We start from the raw sequence: 22,554 nt of genomic DNA on the forward strand, positions 1-22,554 counted from the left end.
GGAGACAAGAGGAAGTGCTGTGCTCTTCAATGCCTGCAGAGCATAAATCATACAGAGTCAGAAGAATTCTCCACAGCTTCTAAAAGCTTGCTCCAAGGGTGAGCACCAAATGGGAGCTGACTTCACATTAGCGGTTCTTTTCAAATAATTTATCTTAAATCTAATCTTAGAACTTAACACTCTGTGATATGTAACTGTTTGCTACTTCATCATTTAACATCTAGAAGGGAGATTTACATTCCTCTCAACTTTCTTATTTATATAACCAATGGAGTACCCCTAAAAGCTGTACACTATGCAAGACTCTCAATTCTTTTGTAATTAATATTCCCATGACACATGGTTGAAGATATATATTAAAATATATGAATCTATAAAAATATACAAATATATTTATATTTGTGTATACATATATATGTATTACATAGATACACTCATATATTTCCCGTTTTTACACACAGAGAAAGATTTGAAAGTACGTAAAATCTCCAGTGGGCATGCCATTCTGATGAAGGAAATAAAGGTAAATAGAAGATCTGTCTTCCTCCAAAATCAATGTTTTCCTGTCTCACATGTCCCTGCACAATTCCCAGACAGGCATCGTTTCCCGACATTTCTTAAACAAGTGACTTTTCTAAAGTTCACCTCTAAAGTTCTTCCCATCTGAAGACTCAGCACAGACCAGATGACAAGCATGATGTTTTTTTTTATGTCTGCATTAATCTTAGAAGAATCTTCAAATCACTCAAGAGACGCAGTGTACAATGGGAACATGTGGGAATAGCGTGAATGCTGGTGAGGCATGCTGAGTCTGAAGAGAGGTTGGCAAAGACTGCATATCAGTGATTGACTTGTAAGGTATAAGGTAAGAAGATGAGCTTTCCACAATGTTTCTGGACCTTTGTTGTTGTGTCCAGTTGCAGGCTTTGGTCCTTCATAGCTGAAGTATGAATTATACCTCAGGAAACACTACATGAACCACAGGACTTGCTAGCATTAGAAGATTGCTGTAATTTCTAAAATTATGTCAAGCATCACTTTAACTAACAAGGTCATCCTCCCTCCATGTATTTATCCTAAAGGGAATTCACTGCACAAATTAAATATAGAACAACTTTATGTGCAGTCATTAAAGTTTGATGGGCAGATAGGGTAATGCATGAATAATCTAAGAAACCATCTTAGCCATTTGTTTGATTTTCCTCTCATTTGTGACTTTTTGAAAACAGGTCTTCCTAGAATCAGGAAACCCAATTACTACCTGTCTCTTCCCACTCTGCAGGCATTAACCCTGACACACTAACATTAGAACAGACCCCGAGGGAGGGCCAATGCCATGCAGATAGGGTGACTGACTGACTGGGTAAGCTGACTCTTGATCGTCTACACTTTTAGGTAGAGTCCCTTGTCTACCTTAGTTATAATATTTGTACAAAAAATACTTTTCTGCTTAGAACATTGGATGTAATTTGTGGAGTCATTTTTAAGGATTCTAGAATTTCAGTCTTTTGAAGTGGCTCAATAATAAACAGGAAGCCAGAGTAAACCACAACATGCAAATCTGGAAGACAGCTCCAATTTATGTTTTCTTCGTATGACTTACTTTAATGAGAAAAGAAAATCGTAAAATCATAAAATTGGCTTTTATCTAATAGTCTGAACGTTGGTTGTGACAAGTGTTGCTGAAGACAAAGGAACATTACCTCATGCTGGTGTCCCAGAGCCTTAAGGGAGAGGGAAACTCCCAGAGCTGGGCAGCTGGTAACCGAAAACTACCCTGTCAATGTCAACCATGGGCCATCTCCCTCATTTGCCAGAGAAAACATAGCCACACTTTGCTTATAGCGTCTGGTGTCAGAATGACCAAACTCTTGGCTCCCCTTCGTTTAGGACTGGGGCAAGAGGGCCAAGGCATACAACCAGCATGCCCACCCTGCCAGCTGCAGGCCAGAAGGAAGCAAAGAATGCTGCAAATTGCGAGTCATTGCTTTGAAGTATTCAGAGGCCAAAATAGGACAAAGGATTTTTTTAATTATTAAGAGAAGAAGCAGCAGCAATTACCCCTCCTTGTATTTCATTCTGAGTGTGTGGAGATCTGAAAGCAAAGCTTGTCGTACCTTGTAAACGCTGGAGAAAGAGACATAAGAACCCTTCCCTTTTAAGTTATCTTCAGCACTAATTTACTCAAAAAAGTAAGCAACTCAAGATACCATATAAACAAACTGCTAATAAATGATGGTGTAAACAGCATTGCATGAGGACAAAGATAAAGGAATGAGAATATCAAAGAAGAAGTAAATGAGAGTTTTAGAGCTTCACTATGTATAGAGGCACCCCAGATGGGGTTCAATGCAAACTTCACCCAGCAGAAGAAAAGCTTCATACTTAGGAAACACTGATGATTAAAATTCAATGAAGGAAAATCTTGTCACCTACAGAAACCCTGACTCATAGTCCACAAAAGTTTTTAAACTAGAGGGGCTCATCTCTCTATGACATTCTTCCTTCAAATACGTACCCCAATGAAATCACAAGTAAACACTGGTCAAGGCAAAACTGACATATAAGTTAACAAAAATACCTGACGTGCTTTTAAAAGTGTCAGCATCATGCAAAATGCTGGTCAAGGAACTGTCACAGATCATGGGAGGAAGTCAAGGAGACATGAGATTAGTTGTGCATATGACACAGCCTCCCAGAACGGGAACAGCCAACACCAGAGGAAGAAAGTCTGTTCGGTTCTACTTGGTGTTTATCCCTTAGTTGTAATGAATGAAGAATTATTGTGGGAGCTGAGAGCCGCAGAAAAGGTCAACCGAGAGCTGTGTGAGACGTTGCCTTACTACTGGGGAAATGCTTTCATGGGTCTAATAATTTGGTTTAAAATCTGAAAAAAGCCATCCAGAACTATTTGCTCCTGGAAGACAATGGAGGAGGCACACCTTCAAAATTATTTAGGGAAAGTGATGTTCAGTTTATCCTCACTGGATCTGTCAGCGATAAGGATCAAAGGATCATTGTTTCATATTATTGAAAAAAATTTGAAAATTCAACTTTCGACAGCATTTTCTTAGATACTCGTTTCATGATCTATTCTAGACAATGAAAGACCAAACCAGTAAAAAACAGGGACATGGAAAAGTAGGGGGAAACAGTGTGAGAAGCTAAAAAGTTCTATAATAACAATAACAATAATTATGATAGTATTAATATGATAATAATATCATTTATGTTTGAAAAATTTTAAATAATTTGTTTATCTGGATTAAGAGATGCCTATTGTCAGATGTCAATGTAAACATATAAAAAAGTACTCAACTGAATAGATTCGTGAACGACTGATGCCTTGAGAAGTCATCTTGTGAAGGACAGAGGAAAACCAGAAGGGAGAAACAGAGGGAGAAAGAAGAGGGTGAAGGAAGGAAGCAAGAAAACTGAGAGCAAGGGAAGGGTCCAACTAAACCATAGGTTTCTACAAAATGAAAATGACCCAGAGCATGGATTCCTTTCTGCTCCGTCCAGTTTCTTCTTTACATAAAGAAACCACAGCCACAGAACTGGTTTTCAAAACACAATAAGATTTGCCCAGGGGTCAGTGCTGCAGTGAGACAGCTAAGAATCAACAAGATCCTTCCATATGTCGTCCTGAGAAAAGAAGCAGCATGCTCCAGAACACGGGGTTCAATGAGAATAAGCACCTGAGAAAGTTCAGGGATGAAATGGAACAAGCAGAATTCATAAAGTCGAGGTGGATGGGATGAAGGGGACAGAGAGGGACTATGTTAGGAAGACATACTTGTGGAAGTAAGGGACATTTTTTAAATTGATAATGTATATTTTTAAATGTCAGTTGTATTTCTAAGACATAACAAAGTGCTTTGTAATACAAAATGATAATCTCTAAAATAACGATTTTGAATGACTTTTGGCAAATGGTTAGAATTAGGTAAAAAGCAGGCATAGATGAATTTAGTTTCTGTGTTAAGAACTAGTTTGGCCCAGATTAAAGGAGTGCCAGTAGGAAAATTCATGGACACCAAGGTTCATGGAGACAAACAAGGGCGTGATTTTATGGTTATTTGAACTTGAAAAAGCAAAGGAGCAATGAAAACACGTCTAGTTTGTGACTAGAGCCACTTCCTAGAAAGACTTTCCTATCGTCCAAAGCAGACAAAGACTCATCAGTGTTTGCATCATGGTGACTGAAGGAGGAGCTAACTGCATTGTGGATTTCTGGGAGATCCAGTTAGACATTTGCATATAGGACTTCAAGCACCTATTAACGACATGGCTGTAAACATTTTTGGATAGCATCATGTGAGAAGTCATCGCTTTGAGCATTGTGACCCCAATGAAAGTTGTAATTTTGTGTGGTTGTCAGGCTTCTTTCTCTTCCCTTGAGAGAATAAGGCAATCAGCACTTCAAACATTTCGCGAAGTACCTTTAGCTATAAAAGTCCGTTCCCTGTCCATTCACAGATTCATCCAGTAGATGTCTGCTGAGAGTGACCAGAGATACAAAACTAATCATAAAGATGATCCCCATTTAAAGAAAACCCAATCCCCCTCCTCCCCATGTAGGGATACACTGTTCTTTTGGGGCCACGAAGAAACGGTAATGCAAATCCAGGTGGAAATATTCGAATGGGTTGTCATTTATACTAATATAGCATGGACAAGTCTAAATTATGTCCCCTTTCCAATTTTGTTGTTTTGGCCGATGAATTAACTCTTCTCATACTGAGGCTTCATTTAACCAACCAGCATGTAAATATACTTAGGATTTCAACAGAAAATACCATACTCCTCAGGAGAGCTGGCTTATTAGCTCATGTTCTGCTGAGAGATGATAACAGGAACCAGAAAGCCTAGGGAAAGAGTTTGATGGGGCAGGAAGGGGGAGACAGTAGACTGTGTGGCACATTGGCTTGTCTGCATTTGTATGACAAACACTTCAGGCACTGTTCCTTCACATATTGTTTTTTAGAACTGTTCCTAAACACCTTATTTTTTAGAACCATGGATATTTTTGACTCTGTCATATCTAATCTTCCTTACTGTTATTATTCTGAGGTTATGTCAGTATCATATGATATTTGTTGAACAACTACATGTGTTCTGATATTGCAGACTAAGTTAGCAAGCTAGTGTGGCTCAGGGAGGTCCAGCCTTTACCTTTTGTGTTGAGGAATTACAGGGAAGCCTTTAGTAGAGGTTTTAGGAGAGGAGGTATATGCTTTCAGGATGAGAATGGGGGCAGAGAAACAAGATAGAGTATCAACTAATGGGCTGGAGTCAGCAGTTGCAGAGGTAATTCTGGGAAGATGAAGAGTTACTGCTTCATAAATAGGGTGAAGTTCCAAGTGTCACATGTGAAGATAATAAGCCAAAAACACTGGCATCTCCTGGATTGCATACAAGCCCAGTAAATCTTCAGTAATGCTCTGGATTTTCTATCTGTTTCATAAAAGGGCTGCAGACGTTTTGAATACAAAATGATTAAACACAGATGAAGGGCTGATTCTCTTCCTCACAGGAAGCAATGAAGAGGCTTCTAAAAATGCAAGCTTTGAGTTGTTAGGACTTAAATTAAGGCTCTGGTAATAAATCATAATTATATAGAAGAATAGAAAATTATTCCATAGTTGAAGAAAGTTGCCTTAACTCTTTTTTTTTTTTCTGCAAGCAGCATACGCAGAAAGACATACCACTAATAAAGCTACCATTCAGTTTGTTTTAAATGTAACAATTTTGCTCACACTTAACTGAAGCTACAACAGTGAAGGCAGTTTTGAATCAGGCAAGGCAGGATCTGCACAGGAGACAAGGGGCTGCAGAAGGCATTCCCAAGGGGTGGAGAAAAAGGGGGCTGCAAAAGTCCAGTGGACATTGTAGGTGTCAAAAACACCTAAGGACTGTTGCATAACAGAGAAAAATGGCTTAATTTAAAAATATTCTTTTTTAAAAAGCAAGCATAGAAGGTTTGGGATCGAGGTGATGAAAACAAGCAGCTAACATGTGATGACCCAAAGTGTATAGCAAATGCCGTGATGGGAGATGCTAGGAAGAAAGGGATGCTTTAAAGGGAACCCACAATTTGGAGAAAGATGAGTCCATAATGACAACTGATCACTCAGAAGGATCATTGCTTGGACAATCTGGGGGAAATAGACATATAAAATAAACAAGTCACAGGTTCATTCATTGAGTAAACTGACACAGATAAAGAGAAAGGTAAGGATTCCCATAAATGGGGAATAAAAAGACTAAGTACAATAAGAAAAAATTAAAAAGAGTAAGTTGAACTGGGGACTCTGTGGTCTACTGAGGATGAAGAAGGTGGAAGGTGGAGAACATGACTCTCATGTAACCGTAGCAGCCTCCCCGGAAGATAAGGATGAGCCCAGGTGACCTGTACCACTCTGTAAGCAATTCAAAGACATTGTGAATTATGGCACAGAAATGCCAGATATCCCTGTTGAGGATGGGACAGCAGGTAGGGATGAGCTTTTTTGAGGAGTGCATGAAAAGCTTCAGTGTCTCCATTTTAGTTTTAGAATCTTTGAGGACAGTAACAAAGGTGGAGTAGTGAATGATGTAATATTTATCTTTGCCAAAAACCATTTAGTTTAAGAAGACAAATTCAAGAGCAATATTTAGGACAAGAATAATGTGGTGTGCCATGTTTATCAAGTTCCTGTATATTTGAAAGGTTACTCTGTATTCAAATACTTTTCTTTTATTCTTTGCTATAATCAGACCTAATTTGGACTGCCAGTTCCCAAATAATAAAACTGAGATTTCTTATTAAGTTTGAAAGCTTGGTCTTAGCTTAAGCTTGTCCCAACTAGCTCTTAAAACTTAAATTTACCCTTTTTCATTAGTCTATCTTCTGACACATGGCTCATTAACTCTGCTTTGTGTCTGGCTGGTGAATTCTACCTCTCAGCTCTTCCAGACTTTGTATCGTTGCCTGGAAGTCTCACCTATCTTCTCCTGCTTGGCTATTGGCCATTCAGTTCTTTATTAAACCAACCAGAATGTGGCTTGGCTTTCACAGCATACAAAAAGATTATCCCACTTTGTTTTTCTTCAGTAACTGTTATCTTCAACCTTAGAGCTAAAATAGTGTTAGCAGGATAATATCAATAATACTGAACATAGTGGGTAATATCACTAGGAAAGATGATAGACTTCCATTTAAAACACTATTCTCATTTGGTCTAGGTCCTGGGATAAAAATGGGACAGAGAGAAATGAGGTTGGTACATATCATCTTTAAAAGTACAAAAAATAAAAAAAAATACCATTAGTGATTTTCAAGTTATTTAGTTCATCAGTGATATTTTATGACACTTCAACAAATATAACAGATAGAAAATTACATTCCAAACTTTATATCACAGTTGCTCTATGTTACTTCTTTGCTAAGGCAGAGTGATGCCCAAGAGCAACTTCAGAATGACACTGAGTGAGGGGGCTGGCCTCTGGGGTGTGTAAAGAACCCACCTTCCAATTTCCTTATGCACTGCCCTTGCTGCCCTTTTGCTGTATCCTTCCCAAACTCCCCCACTCCTGATACCCACCCTCTTGGAGAAGCCTATCAGATTTTCTAGACTCAAGACATTTAGACAAAAGTGGTGTCTGTCATCTGTGCCTTCCAGCCACTCATGATTCCACCTTACTGATAACAAGACTTGGTTTGAAAGGGAGTGGCCTTTATAAGCTAATACATTTAAATGTTTGATTCCCAGTTAGTGGGATTATTTAGGAAGTATTAGAAGCTGCTGTTCATTGGAGAAGGTATGTCATTAGGGATGCACTTCGAAGTTTCAAAAGCCCACACCAGGCCCAGTCTAGCTCTGTCTCTTCCTGCGGATTAGGGTGTAAGCACTGGGCTCCTGCTCCAGTGACATGCCTGCTTGCTTATTTGCCTGCTGCCAAGCCCCCTACTATGATGGTCATAGAATAACCTGTAAACTGTAAGCAAGCCCCTGACTGAATGATTTCTTTTCTAAGACTCCTTTGTCATGGTGGCTCTTCACAGCAACAAAATAGTTACTAGGATACAATAAAGGGATTACTTCAGAAGTGAATACAAATACCCCAGAACAGAGCGGTAAGTCATTCAGAAAAGGCTACCTGCAAACCCCTTTCTATCAGGCTCAGCTGAAATCATCCATTTAAATTGCATCAATGTTTATTCAAACACAATGCTGATATTATTTTCTACTGGATAAGTTTTAAACCCCAAACACTTTATCATTACATATATCTCTAAAAGAAATTCTTACATGATTTAAAAGGTCATCATAAATTTTTTGGTGGAAAAAAAACTGCTTATTTTTAAGATCTGTGAATGTCATTTTGATGTTATTTCTTCCATAGGGTTACATGATTTTCTGTTGTCTTGCAAGCAAGCATCTTTTTCCCCCCAAATGAGATACGAAGTTATTTGAATACTGTAGAAGAATATGTGCAAATACACAGGCTTAAAAAGTTGAACAACTTACAGTCCCCTCTTTACCTGGCAATCAAGAATCTGAGAATGAAAGTGATCCCAGGATCCTTAGAGACTAAAACACTTCATTGAGGGTCTTCTCTGTGTCGCGGTAGCACGTTGCCCAGGCTTCCTTAGTTATTTTTCTCCCTAGGGTGCAGAGCTGAGGTTTGCCCCTGTCTATCTAGTATTGCAGGAGTGTTCATTCCTATTGGGTTGTCATACCATACGTGTCTGTTTTATGTAAGTCCATGCACACACGTATAGGGACCTGCATCTTTTGCATTTGTAATTTCTTATCCAGTTGCCTCAGAAAAGATTAAAATAGAAGATTATACCCCATTCAGAATTGCACAATGCCTCAGTAATAAATCTTTCTCATCATTGGCAGAGTGATATTTCAGAACTATGGGATAGGACAAAAGCTGATTTGAGATTCATACCGTTGTATACCTACTCACAAGAAAAAAAAATCCCAGAAGCAATTTCCACATCTGCAAATCTAGGAAATGGTTGAGGAAATTTGCATGATTTGGGCACATGAGGCCATTTTAGCACTCAGACTTCTTCCTTTCATCTCTGAAGGGTGTGGAAAGGATATAAACATGTTTTTTGCAGATGATGGGAATTATTGAGTGGCATAAATAGCAACTCACACTAAATGCCTCAGAAATGTGGCTTTTATTGAGTGAAGATGGCATTCAGAAGAAAATATGTAAGAAAAAAAATCCTATTTCAGGAGGGTTGAAGATACAGAGTTAGCTGTAGTATGTGTATATGTGTATGCATGTGAATGCATGAGAGTACGTGTCTGTGTGGACACACGCACATGTGTGCTTGCTTTGTATCTGACTACACTCCTAGGAGGATCTTTGTTATGCATTTAGTGTCTGTATGATGTGTTGAGACTTTTGTATTCAATAACACAATGAGAAATATGAGTAAGGAAACCCCTATACCACCCACTATAGCATCACTGTCTATATTAAATGGGGTGAACAAAATCCAAATATGGACATTTTGTCAAATAAGGAAGAGGCCTCTATACAAGCTTTTACAATGACTTTAAAATGTATTCTAGAAATCACCCAATCAGATGTTCTTTTTTTTAATATTTATTTACTTATTACGTATACAATATTCTGTCTGTGTGTATGTCTGCAGGCCAGAAGAGGGCACCAGACTTCATTACAGATGGTTGTGAGCCACCATGTGGTTGCCGGGAACTGAACTCAGGACCTTTGGAAGAGCAGGCAATGCTCTTAACCACTGAGCCATCTCTCCAGCCCTCAGATGTTCTTTTAAAGGACATCGTCACCTGTTTTGTCTGCACAGACATTTGTTTTCTTTTGCATCACAATTCAAACAATGCAGGAGCTGTCAGTGATATGCTGAGGTTGGAAGCACACAAGTTAGAACAACATTTCCTTCAGTTTTAGGTAGAATCCGAGTCCCTGAGGCCCTCACAGTCCCCATGGGGAGTCAAAGATAGGTCACTATTAGTAAACCAACAGCAGCAGCAAAACCAACAACAGCAACAACAAAAACCAAGACATCCGTGCAGGTGGGGGAATTGATGGGAGCAAAAGATTTCAGTGGTGGAATGGGGCAGGATATGAGTAGATAGGATGAGTTAAAGATGTCCCAAAGTTAGTATATAAGTGTGTGAAATTGTCAGGGTATAATTAAAAAAAATATTCTCCACCATGTTTGACAAGATGAACAAGAGTTCGGACTCCTTACTGCCATTCCTCTGACCTCCATCCCCTGTCTTTCTGCAAACATGGGTGATGACACTATTCAAATTGTCTAGGGAAACTTTGAATGTTTTTTTAATCTTTAATATCTAGATTCTTGATCATCAGAAGCCTTTACCCAAGGTAGAGTTATAGATCCTGAAAGATGAGGCTTGGTTTCAGTGACGGGATAAATAAGTCAGTATTATCTCATTGGGGACACTAATTTGAACGAGAGGAGATTTAGAAATGTTAGATGTTTGTGTTTTTTCCCTTTGGAATATATTGAATTACAGTATCTGATTGCATGCTTATTATAGTGATAAAAGAGGTCTAGGATATTTTAACTTATCACTGTGGCTCACAGAGTGTGTCCTGCACAACAAATTACTCCACCTCTCTATTTGTACATCTTCTATATGCATAGGAAATATACAAAATAAATATGTGTAATACCTATTCCATATTATGCACATATATTCATGTATATATGCAAACCACCTATGCAAGCATGCCCACATTCATGCACAAATTATGAATGTGTGACTGAACATTTAAATATCTAAGTGGATGGGATGCAGATCTTTATTTGAGATTGGTTAAGTACTACAGATGGGTTACACACTTATCTAAATCCCTGGAATGAAGTAAAAATATATGAAGTGTGTTTCCAGATCTCAAAACCAGTCATTTTCCTCTAACTCTGAGAGAGTATATGTGTATGAACATGTACACAAAGCAGATATACCATATTCAGATCTGTGTGAAACTGAGGTAAGTCAGGAGAGACTCTCGCAGACAGTGGATGGTGTTTATTTTGTAATTTAAAATTTTCTTGAGATTATAGAAACAATTGCATCATTTTTATTTTTCTTTTCCTCTCTCCAACATCTCCCATACATACTCCCTCTTGCCTTCATTCAACCTCAAGGCTTCCTTTTCTTTAATTGTTGATAATGTTTTAATTATTGATCTACTCTAGAGACAAAGGCATGACTGTCTTGCTGGCTTGGAATAGTTCATTGAACAGATTGTTGGTTCTATGTGTAATAACACCGTTTTGAGTGTTCACTTCATGCTTGTGTGACTTTGGGGAATTTACATTTGCCTTTGATGGCTCAATTTTTTTCTCTGATCAAAAACTGACAACAGCATTGCTAGTATCTTAGAGTCTGAAAACTTAGATCAATGGGGAGAAAATATATATATATATACATATATATATATTACTTGTATGTACTTGTACGTTCTTGTAGCTGCTGTACTTTTATGTACAGTACAGTAGATGCATAAACTTGTATGCAGCATTTGATTGCAGGCAACAGGAAACGGTTGGGAACATTCTGTCAATTACCTACTAGTCTTTCTAGGCCTTCCTGCAGTTAGTGGATGAAGATTTTTCACCAATTCATCTCTGTGTAGCCTAAAGGAGCAATGACAAAAATATATGATTAGCTATCAGTTATGGAGTGAATCTTACCTTTCTTTCTCCCTCCCTTCCTTCTCCCTCACTCCTTTCCTCTCTTCTTCCCTCCTCCTCCTTTTCTTCTTCCCCCCTCTGTGCCTTCTCTTTTTGAAATCAGTTTTTAAGTTTTAAGTTTCCACATAAAATTAAATGTTTTATATGTATAATACAAGGCATACACACACACACACACACTTTTTGGGGGTTGTGGTGGGTATCATCCCCTGCAGACATTGAGAGATATTAAAGACATGAAGCATCGTGATGTCAGGGTTTGGCTAAGGGGCTCTTTCTTAACTGCATCATTGGATAACTCTGGGTTGAGTGGTAGCCTCTGTCAATGACCACAGGTCAGTAGACTTCTTTTGTTTGTTTGTTCGTTTCGCAGCTTCTTGCTTTTAGGCATCTTTTTGAGATGGTTATTTCTCCTTACTGCTGCCAGCCCTGCTCTTTTCACCCATGGCACTCTGGTAGTCCCCAGTCCCTGTGTTTGTAGGTGGTCCGGGCACCAAGATCTGGCTAAGTTTACCAACAGTGGCAGTGAGTCATCTGCCATTCCTCATGCCTCCACCTGATCCTTTGTAGTAGCCCCAGCAAAGCCAGGACTGCAGATGCAACTCTGGGAAATGGTTATCATTAAGTACCAGCTAAGAGAAATGGGTGGCAGGGAGGTTGTGGTGACAAAATGAAATGGAAGGACAGAAAAGGGTCCATCGCAGTTGAAAGGCCACGGGAGGTTTCGTCCCCAGAGATGTTTTGGTGATGCACTGACAGCCTAAGTTAGACAATTCAGGCTAGGGCTGTAGGTGGTGAAGTGAGAAGGAGAAATTGGTAAGTCTGATGACAGGAGGAAGAGTGAGTTCAGAATTTATTTAAAAGCAAATGTGGAGTTAATCAATTTATATCATCAAATTCTTTAAACGAAAGTTAGCTATGCTGCGTCTCCTGTGGTCACGACAGAATAGAAAACATACCATCCAAAGGCTTTATAGATGTCAATGTAAGAAACATCATCAGCACCTTAGGGAATAGATTTTTATTAGTCTGGTAAAGAGCAGAATCAGATGTCTAGTCTTGACTTTTAATCTAAGCAAAGATAAAAAGAGAAAAATTGCAGATGATGAAGAAGGCATAGAAAATCTAAGTGAGAACAGAGGATAAGATGATGGTCACCGTGGACTATCAGAATAAAGAAAATGCAAATACTTCTATGTTTTTATGTTGCATCTTGATAATGATACAAGATGAGTTATAATGCCATTGCATTTAAAGCATCTAATGCATCCATTCCTCATTATACAGTACCAATCTCATGTATTTTCTAATGATCACTAGGACAAACTATTGGAGCAACAAATTAAGATTGGCAAATGTGTATGTAAATTGAACTTCTTAATCAAATACTTTGTGTTAAAAGGGGGAAATTGCTATCTGTTATTTAGGAAGCTTAGAGAGCAATACTATATTCAGAGAAATAAATGTCCGCTATTTTGATGAGTTCTTCCTCATTCATATTAAAAAGCTTGAGATCACATGAAGACTTTTTCTAGTTGGTGTTTTCTTCCTAAAACTTATCCAAGAGAATTGCAAAAATAACATGATCTAAGAGAATTACTAATTCCCTATTGCTTAGTCACTAATAGTGCCCAGAAATGCCCCATTCCAGGCTCTGTGGGAAGGGAAATATTCATCTCTACTATGACCTAAGCCCTTCAAGATCTGGCTTAGTGAAATGGTGGTTATGAATACTTATTTGGAAGATAAATGATCTATCCTTTATGCCTATCCCTAAAGAATTCTTGGGTGAATTAAGACCACCAGAAATCACACATCTAGACACAATCCAGCATTCTTTCTCTTCTTTCCTTTTTGAAAAGAAAGGAAGAAAGGAAGGAAGGAAGGAAGGAAGGAAGGAAGGAAGGAAGGAAGGAAGGAAGGAAGGAAGGAAGGAAGGAAAAAAGACCAGAAACAAAACCAACAGACATAGCCCCCTTTCTTGGACTTCAGGGTGATGTCATTATTATATTTTGAAGCATATGTTCAGAAATCATCAAAAGAAGGCATTTTTCATAAGTGAGAGTCATTTATGGCACCTTATCTACTATAGCTCTGTAAATTACTTTCTTTCTTTATTTGCAGAAAGCCTCATTCATTCCTATCAGCTGGTCAGCTTTTTATGGACTCTGAGGTTTGTTTACTGTGTTTCCTGGGCCTTCTCCGGAGCTTAGATGTTTACATGCTGGACTTGAAGCTCCTTGTTAGAGAAGGAAATGACTTCATGCACAAATTTTATGGATTAACTGTGCTCTGGCTTCTGCTTAAAAATAATTTTCACTTGTCTCATCTTTTTAATTTGGGGGCAATTTTTATCTTGCTTCCTTCTCTGTAAAGCAAACTTCATATTTTTTAAACTCTTCCTTAATTTAAAGTCATAAAGAAAGTGAAGTAAGCACAAAAGTATATCAATATCAGCAAGCCAGGGTGGCTTTGCTCTGTCCCCAGAACTGGCTCTGCTTTGATTCTTATCTGCCTCTTCCATGATTACTTCCAGTCAGTCTGAACTTCAGCCACAGCTAAGGTTGTGTTTGTGAAGTAGAGTGCTGACACACTACCTAATTTAATTTCATCCATCAAATGAGTTAATTTGGATAATTCAGCCTGCTTGTTTGTCCCCGTTTGCATTGTTAAAATGAAGTGACAAACAGCCAAGTCCCTCCCCACTACTTTTTTCTCTAGTTTTAGAGAATTAAAAAGAAGAGAATGAAAAGGGAAAGAGAAGGAAGAGACCTGCATTAGTATTTACTTTCAGATACTGTTAAAGATCTTGAAAACGAGAATTCCAATTTTATTGTTGTTGTTGGTTTACACTGTTGATGATGGAATGTAAGACACCTGGCAGAAATGCCACCATAACATATCACAGTAGAAGAGAGTGAACAGTAAACACCCCACTTTCAGTCTCTGGTTTGCTGGGGCAGTGGTGGTGGTTATAGGAACCACTGATTTTATCTATCTGACCTTTAACTAGGAAACACATCTTATGTGAGAGGAATACTGTTAGCAAGCTTGAAAGACAGTGGGGCCAATCTTAATTAGGCCTGATAGGTTCTCTATGGTGGACTCAGGAATCAGGCATCCTACCCAAGTGGCTTGAAAGCTCCATTATACAAGTAAAATCATCACTGCTGAAGAAATCACTGGGAACTGGGGAAAAAGGACATTGAAATCTCTAAGAATGTGAGGTTTTCGGGTCTTGTGTCTTTAACATTTTTGAATTACTTCCTACTTCTTAAACTGCAAGAACTGGGAGTGATTAAGTGGGTACCTTATGATAATGCAAGTTATCTTCAACTTATGAAAAAGGCACCAGTTACCTGCAAGAGGAAAGCCAGCCAAGGTTGCCGTTTTTTCTGGAGCCCCTGCAAATCTGGGTGCATGTTGCTTGGCATTTTAAAATGAATTTAGAGCTGTGGCAGCACTAAGTAAGTCTGTACTTAGAGAAGTAGATAAAATATTTGGGACATGTGCATTTGATAGCCTCAATATATTATCTTTTTAAGACACTTGTTCTCTTAGTCCTAAATGAATTATACATCTTGGTGATCTTCTTTGCATGATTGTCTTAAATAGGATGTTCAGGGTCATTTAGGAACACTGAAATAGAGATATATTTTAGCCTTACTTTTCTAAGAATATCTAGTGTCCCATTGTGAAGAACCAATGAATACAGTCCTCTGATGGGATGTGATTTATATGTATGTTACACGGTTATGCCTTTACAACATATTCAGTGAATCAATGACAATATAGAAAATTTATTTTGGAAATTCTGTTTTGCTTCAATGTTACTGAAGAAACTTTAATAAAAATTCCAGAATCCAGGCCTTTTAGTGTAGGTCTTTAAGTCCAGGTGTTTTGGAAGTCAAGGCATAAAGTCTAGTAGTTCAGTGGCTGCTAAGATACAGAGTGATTTTAATTTAGTGAGAGTCTGTCTCAAAATATTTTTTAACTAAAAAGAGACTAGAGATAGGGGCTAGGAGTAGAAGACTTTGAGGGATGCACCTCACTCCAGTTGCCTCAGTAGCTTATTGCCCTACCACACATACAGACACACAGACACACACACACACACACACACTCCATCATGGAAAATAAAATAAAATCTTAATGATTAGTAGTTTATGAGTGTTGAGAACATCCACCAGCAAGAGACAGTGTAGGTGGGGAGACTTAGGTCTCTGAAAGTGTAACCTCCATGAAACAATTATGGTTTTACTTTTCAGCCTCAAATGACAATGTCTACATTTTAACCTCAGATATGTAAGTCTCAGATGATAAGAACATAAGGATGGAAGAATTTATCTACAGTTATCTCCAGAATCCATATTCAGACTACTAAAAGATACAGGCATATGCATTATTCTCTTCCTTGGTACTCCATTCCACAGAGCCATCTGTAAGTCAGACAAGGATTTGGCAGTCATTCTTTTCTTGGTCTATTTCGCTTTTATTTGTTCTTGTAGCATCAACGGGCAATCACTATGCTGTCCATCCAGTCAGATTCTAGATTTTTAACTGAGTTTAAAAAAGAAACCTTCAAATAATTAAACAAGCTTCCAAATCTCAAAGTATTATAAATGAGAACATTCTGCAAGATATTTTCATCACTAACCAAACACTGTCATTACAAACTAAATGCATCGCTTCCTTAACCATTATTTAAACAGATTACAGAAAATTCCATAAATAACTGAATTTCAAAAGATAGCACTGTGAAATCCATTCTGTTACAAGAAAGTCTTAGTCCAACAGAAGTCCTTTATCAATGGATGGAGCTTGAAATGTATGTGCTATGTTGTGTAGTTGGATGACATTAATTGGATCAGTGAAGGATCAGGCTTTGCAGTGTTCCTCGAGATGGGTTTGTGCCTCTGAATCTTGCTGCGTCAGGGATTTCTTTACTGTAAGCGTATATGAGCAGGAAAAGGATCATTTCTTTAGAATACACTGATACACCTTTAGAAGGTCTACAGGGTCTTCAGGAGAGCAGAATGGGGTTGGGGAAGCAAAGTCAAACAGAATCAGCAAGGCTTGCTTCCAGGGGACAGTAAGTGTTGTCCACACGACACCAGGGAACTTAGAGAGCAGTAGGCTCACACTTTAGTGTGAAAACAGAACTTTTCCCAGTCAGCCCCCTGGTGTCTCAGTCATTCTGTATTTTCCTTTCCATCTTCTACATGACAAAGACCTCATTGCAAAGGGTTTCTCTCTTTAGAGTTCTTTATTTCAAAACCCAAGGATACCACTTTTAGCCCCGTTCTGTAAACATCATGAGCTCTGGGAAGCTTTGCTGTGCGTAAAACAAACAACACTCATCTTATAAAAACATTTGGATTGGTGTTTACTTTCCTTCATAATATTCGGGTAGTGAGAAGCACAGTTCTTGCTTTTCAAGGAAAAGGAGAGACTACGAATGTTCAGTCTTCTCTTTGGTGGTTTGTGATATGTATGTAAGGTCGTGTGTAAAAAGTGCAGGTGCACATGCTTATATGTGGTGGCCAGAAGCCAACATGAGTGTCTTTCCTAGTTGTTCTATACCAATTGGTTTATATAGTTACTCGTTCATTAGTTTTTTGTAATCTCATGTTTGTTATGTTGCGTGTGTGCAGTGCAGGTACCTATATACTGATATGTATATCTAATCATATGTGGGACTAGTGCTTATCTACTTCCTGATTTTTCATGGAGGCTCCAGCTCACTTGTACAAACAATACTTAGCTAGTAAACAGAGTGAGCACAAGATTATTTATGTGAAACACATTTAAATGTAAGCAGTAGAATCCACTTCACTTGGCCTCCATTGCCTAAAATCAGGACACTCGTTTTAGCACAAAGCTTTGTCATTTCTAAAAATAGCTTAAGCTACATCTTACCTTCCTAGAAATTTTTTTCTTGTTTTGACTTATTGAATAAAAAATGAAGTGCTTTCTTTTTCCCTCCCTTCCTTCCTTCTTTCTTTCTTTCCTTCCTTCCTTCCTTCCTTCCTTCCTTCCTTCCTTCCTTCCTTCCTTCCTTCCTTCCTTCTTCCCCTTCTTCCCTAGTAGGAGCTGTGTGCTTAGCACCAAGAAGACCCAAGAGGCTGTCCCAAAACTAANTTCCTTCCTTCCTTCCTTCCTTCCTTCCTTCCTTCCTTCCCTCCCTCCCTCCCTCCCTCCCTCCCTCCCTCCCTCCCTCCCTCCCTCCCTCCCTTCCTACCTTCCTCTTTCCTTTCTTCCTTTATTTTTGTCTTTACTTTCTCAGATGTCATCTTACAGAATTAGAGTGTAAATGTGGCTGGTTTGAACATAAACTACAGAGGGTTTCAGGTAGCTGTGATGCCATTTACCACATCTTATGAAGTGGGGCTGTTCTGAAGACATCCCTGTCAGAGGCTTAGTCTGGGCAGTTGTTTCAACCATGGACACTCATGGAGGTTAGAAAGTCATCTTCATTCTGACTTTCCCTAAGTTGATCCATACTCTACTCCACAAAACAGCAGAAACTCAGGGTGTCCCTCTCCTGTCATCATCTCTTCATTTTCTAAAGCTTGCTGTACCCTCCCAAATTTTTCCTCTGTATTCTTTCTAATGTGATGTCACCCAGACTGTGTGCCTGGTTAGCCCCCACTGTCTGCTTCTTTTGATTCTTGTCCATATCTTTTCTCATAGTTTCTATGCACAGACTCTTTCATTTGAAACATGCTCAGCCGAGCACACACTAAAGCCAACAATGCCTTCTGATACAGACTTTGCAATGATCTCAGTTTTGCAAAATGAGATTCCTTCATTGCTTGTTCAAAGCATATTTCTAGCTGCTGAAGGCAAGCTTCTCTAATTCAGTATTTTAAATTGATTTTTGAATTCAAATGGAAAGCTTTGAAATCAAATACTTTTACAGCCAAAAGAGAGCCTTGAAATCACATGGAAATTAGGATTAAGGTCCAACTCCACTGCTGAAGGTACCATGCATCTTCAAACAATCGGCTGAACTCCCGGAGCAGATCTGTAATCTGGGAGAAGTAGTATTTCTTCCTCCTTCACAGGACTCCTGTGAGCACCAAGAACTAATACAAACACAGCTTTTGAGAATGATACAAACGCAAGATGTCACAGGCTTCTGCAAGCTCCTCTGTTCCACTCCTTCTATATCAGTGCTGCTTCAGAAAACCAATCGACTTAAGACCTTTGCATGCTTGTGCTTCCAGCGCCAAGTAGTCATCTGACTCCGACAGTTTGCTGCGTTCCGACTAACAGCCCAGACTCAGAGGAACCCACAATGCAAGGGCTCAATCTACAAGGTGGCTTCCACTTCAGAAGCCAGACACAAAAGGGGCACCCAGGCTACTTATGCTCCAAATGTAGGTTTGCCCAACACACACTATACTTCAAGTTTTATCATTTGCCAGAAAAAATCAGAAATACACATACTTAGTGGTTATGAAATTATAAAGGATACAAAGAGAAGAGATGATGGGACTGTGTGTGAGGAAGGGTGACAGAACACCCTAGCTCTTGGGGAACACCAGCTTCTTCGTGCACAGTTCCACACACACCTTCCCTGCACACATTCCTAGAAGGCTCCCCCCCCCACAGACCTTCCTTGCACACCTTTCTAGAAGGTTTCCCTACACACACCTTCCCTGCACATCAAACGTGTAACAACTTCATCAACACACACAAAAGCCTTAATTCTTTGTCATGGAGTTTGCACACCATGGTCTCTAGCTACATTTTCTTCTACCTAGAGGTCAGGGAGGTGTGTGTAACTTAAAATCTTCAGACATTACTCAGTAATTTGACCTCTTGACCAACCCTGTCTAAAGACTGTCCAGGAGTCTTCTCAAGTCATCTCACTTCTATGAATGTGAACATGTGTAACATGGAGGCTGGGCTTGTTGGGGTTTCTGTCTCACCTGGTCCCCCCAGCCGTTTAGTCCCAGAGAAAAGGACAGATTGTCTGCATTAATTATAAACTGATTGGCCCATTAGCTCAGTCTTCTTATTAGCTCTTGTAGCTTATATAAACCCATTACTCTTATTTATGTTAACCACATGACTTGGTACCTTTTTTGGTAGTGCATATCACATCCTGCTTCTTCGGTGATCTGGGCAGGAGTGGGAGGAATGGGTTTCCTCCTTTCCAGAATTCTGTTCTCATTGCCCCGCCTGTACTTCCTGTCTGGTTGACCCGCCTATACTTCCTACCTGGCCAATCAGCGATTATTCAAAACATGATTAACAGAATACAGAGAATTCTCCTGAACCAAACATGGGAGACGAGCTGGCTATCAATGAATAGGAGACTCTCATCATGCAGGAAATGCCAGGGTTTCAAGAGCTATATACCAGAAAATGTGAAAAAAGGGGGTACCATAGCTATTGCTATAGCCAACCCTCACTACAGGCTGCCACCCTTGTCATCGAGTCAATTTGCATGACTCTCCAGCCTTTCTCTAACCTAAACTCCCCACCTCCCCAGAGAGTTCTATTGAGACTTTCCTTACCTCAGCACAGTCAGTGTTTCAGGTCCCTCAGGTGCAGATCCGTGTCCACCTTTTATCTTGGATCTTCCATTCCTGGGAGCTGATAATACAGCAATGCTGCTCTTCCTTCTAAGGTTCTGTCCACCGTTCCTTGTCCTATTGGAAGCACACCAAGGAGAGAGAAGCCTTCCTTAATGAGAATGGGACCTACAGGGAGTTTTATTCTCCAGTGTGCACATGTATTATTACTGCAATAAAAAGTTTTTTTTCTTTTGTGTTTGGAATTTGAGTTACATCAACTGCAGAATTTTAACTGCTCAAAACATATCACAAATTTACATATCTATATAATCCAATGAGCATGAGAAGCTTTTCTGGAATTAAGTCCAGTATTTTACAGACAGGATACCCAGTAATTTCATTTTCCTGTCTCTTGACAGTTTCTCTGATCACTATGAAATTGATCTCTAAAGATGATTCTTCACTACAAAATGACCAATCTCTTGAAGTGTGAGCTGCGAGTCTACTGCAGTGCAGCTGGCTCAGAGCGATTCATGTGGAGATCCTGGAGAAGATCGCTACTTCTCATCTATGCATCATTGAGATTTACTAAGATGAGAAGGTAAGTTTTCATAAGCCATTAGGGGTCTGCGGTATGAAAGAAAAATGCCCATGTCTTTTGCTTTTGTGAAACTAGAAAACTGAGATATATAAATCCCCCTAGATTTTATCTGTACCTCTTGTATCAGGGTGAATTGCCTCAATAAGCTAAGGTGCATGATATATAAGGAACAAGCTTTGTCACTGCTTGGGAGTCTGAGAGAGCTTCTGAGCCAAATGCCTGAGTACTTTTCCTAGGAAGATTTGGCTCCATGCATAAAATTAAGCTTGTTCCCCAAGAGTGTATAAGTGAGAATAATTTTCAGATATTACTACAGGCTAGGTCCTGTGTGCATAATCAAGTTCCCATGTGTGTCCTGCTTCAAAGGGAAGCATTCTCGCTGAGTGCGTACACATAGCTACATGGCAGTCTTGAAAACAATCAGGGGACTCGGTAAGACTTTTGGCTCCTCAGGAGTCAGTACAAATCAGGTATTTATTTTGAAGACAGCGTCTAACTGGTTTGACCATCTGGGTTCTGGACTCCTGTTTGAACAATCCTGCTGCCCCAGTCTCCTGAGTTACTGAGACAACCTATCAGTTTCCCCACTTATATATGCTTTGAGAAATGTTTTGCTTCTTCTTTGGAAGTATAGCTTGTGAAATTTAGCATGAGATGGACTTCACAAGAAAGAGGAGTAGTTTTATTATATCTCTTTTAGGTCATGAAATGAACACTATTCAAAAGAGTCATAACAGAGGTCCACTTTTGGTCCTTTCGTGTGCTGGGGAGCCTGGTCCAGTGCACTGGTAACTAATTGGTTAAGCATCAGCCACATGTTGTATACCTTGTACATTCTGGAGACACCTGCAGCTACAATTGCTTGTGCAGATATTTTTATGCTGCCCTTTTTTTTATGCCAGCCTTTTTTGCTGACACCTCCACTCTGGATGGGAGGACATAGCACTGACTTTTGGTAAAGTAAGTTTGAGAAGCCACTACTTGTACATGACGCAGGCTGAGTGCCTGTGGGAAATGCTCTGTAATGACAAACGAGCATCATCAGGGGCAGAAGAAAGGGCTGTCTATGCGACTGTTCTATGTTAACTTTGTGCATCTCTGATTATCAAAATAAAATTTCCTAGCTGTTGAAAGAGCTAAGGGTATTGACCTTCTAAGTTTACTCTGGCATATTCTAACGACATTTTGATTAATTAGTTAAGGTCATTGTTTTTCAGGTACTCTTGCTCCAATCTTGAACAAATACACCAACCTCCTCTGACAACTCTTGAGACTCTTACTTTCTAATATTCTGTGCTACACAGAAGAAAACGAATGACAGGATTGCATGCATTTTACACATAAATCTCCATTTTGTGTAATTCACAAAGGTTTGTTCTTTCATCAGAAAGAATTAGAGATGCTAGAAGTAATGAGGCTATTTGATCCAAATTCCTTAACTTACTCCAACACTCAGAAAAGAGCTTTGTGGCAAGCTTTGTTAAATCAGAAGAGACGTTAGATCAGTGCTGAGGTTGGAATAGCAAAATATTATTGTATTAGTCTGCCTGGCTGCCATAAGAGAGAACACCACCGGCTGAGAGGACTGGGCAGTGAAGGCCTGTTCCCCAGTGCTGGAGGCTGGGATCCAGGATAAGAGGCAAGTGGAGCTGCTGTTTGCTTCAGCTCCCTCTCCAGACAGCAGACAGGCCCTTCTCACTTTGTCCCCA

At 39.3% G+C, this 22,554-nt stretch overlaps 1 long non-coding RNA gene across 1 annotated transcript in view; it reads left to right on the plus strand.

Moving 5' to 3' along the window:
- The first annotated feature begins 728 nt into the window (after nt 1–728).
- LOC126498332 (uncharacterized) overlaps nt 729–22,554 on the plus strand; it is a 161,305-nt gene continuing 139,479 nt past the window's right edge. The window contains exons 1-2 of the long non-coding RNA XR_007590817.1: nt 729–865; nt 20,664–20,845. This is a non-coding gene — a long non-coding RNA (uncharacterized lncRNA). The remainder of the gene's footprint in view (nt 866–20,663; nt 20,846–22,554) is intronic.

This window comes from Alexandromys fortis, unplaced genomic scaffold (assembly GCF_014885135.2).
Source record: "Alexandromys fortis isolate MF-2015 unplaced genomic scaffold, M_Fortis_MF-2015_v1.1 scaffold_3, whole genome shotgun sequence".
NCBI lineage: Eukaryota > Metazoa > Chordata > Mammalia > Rodentia > Cricetidae > Alexandromys > Alexandromys fortis.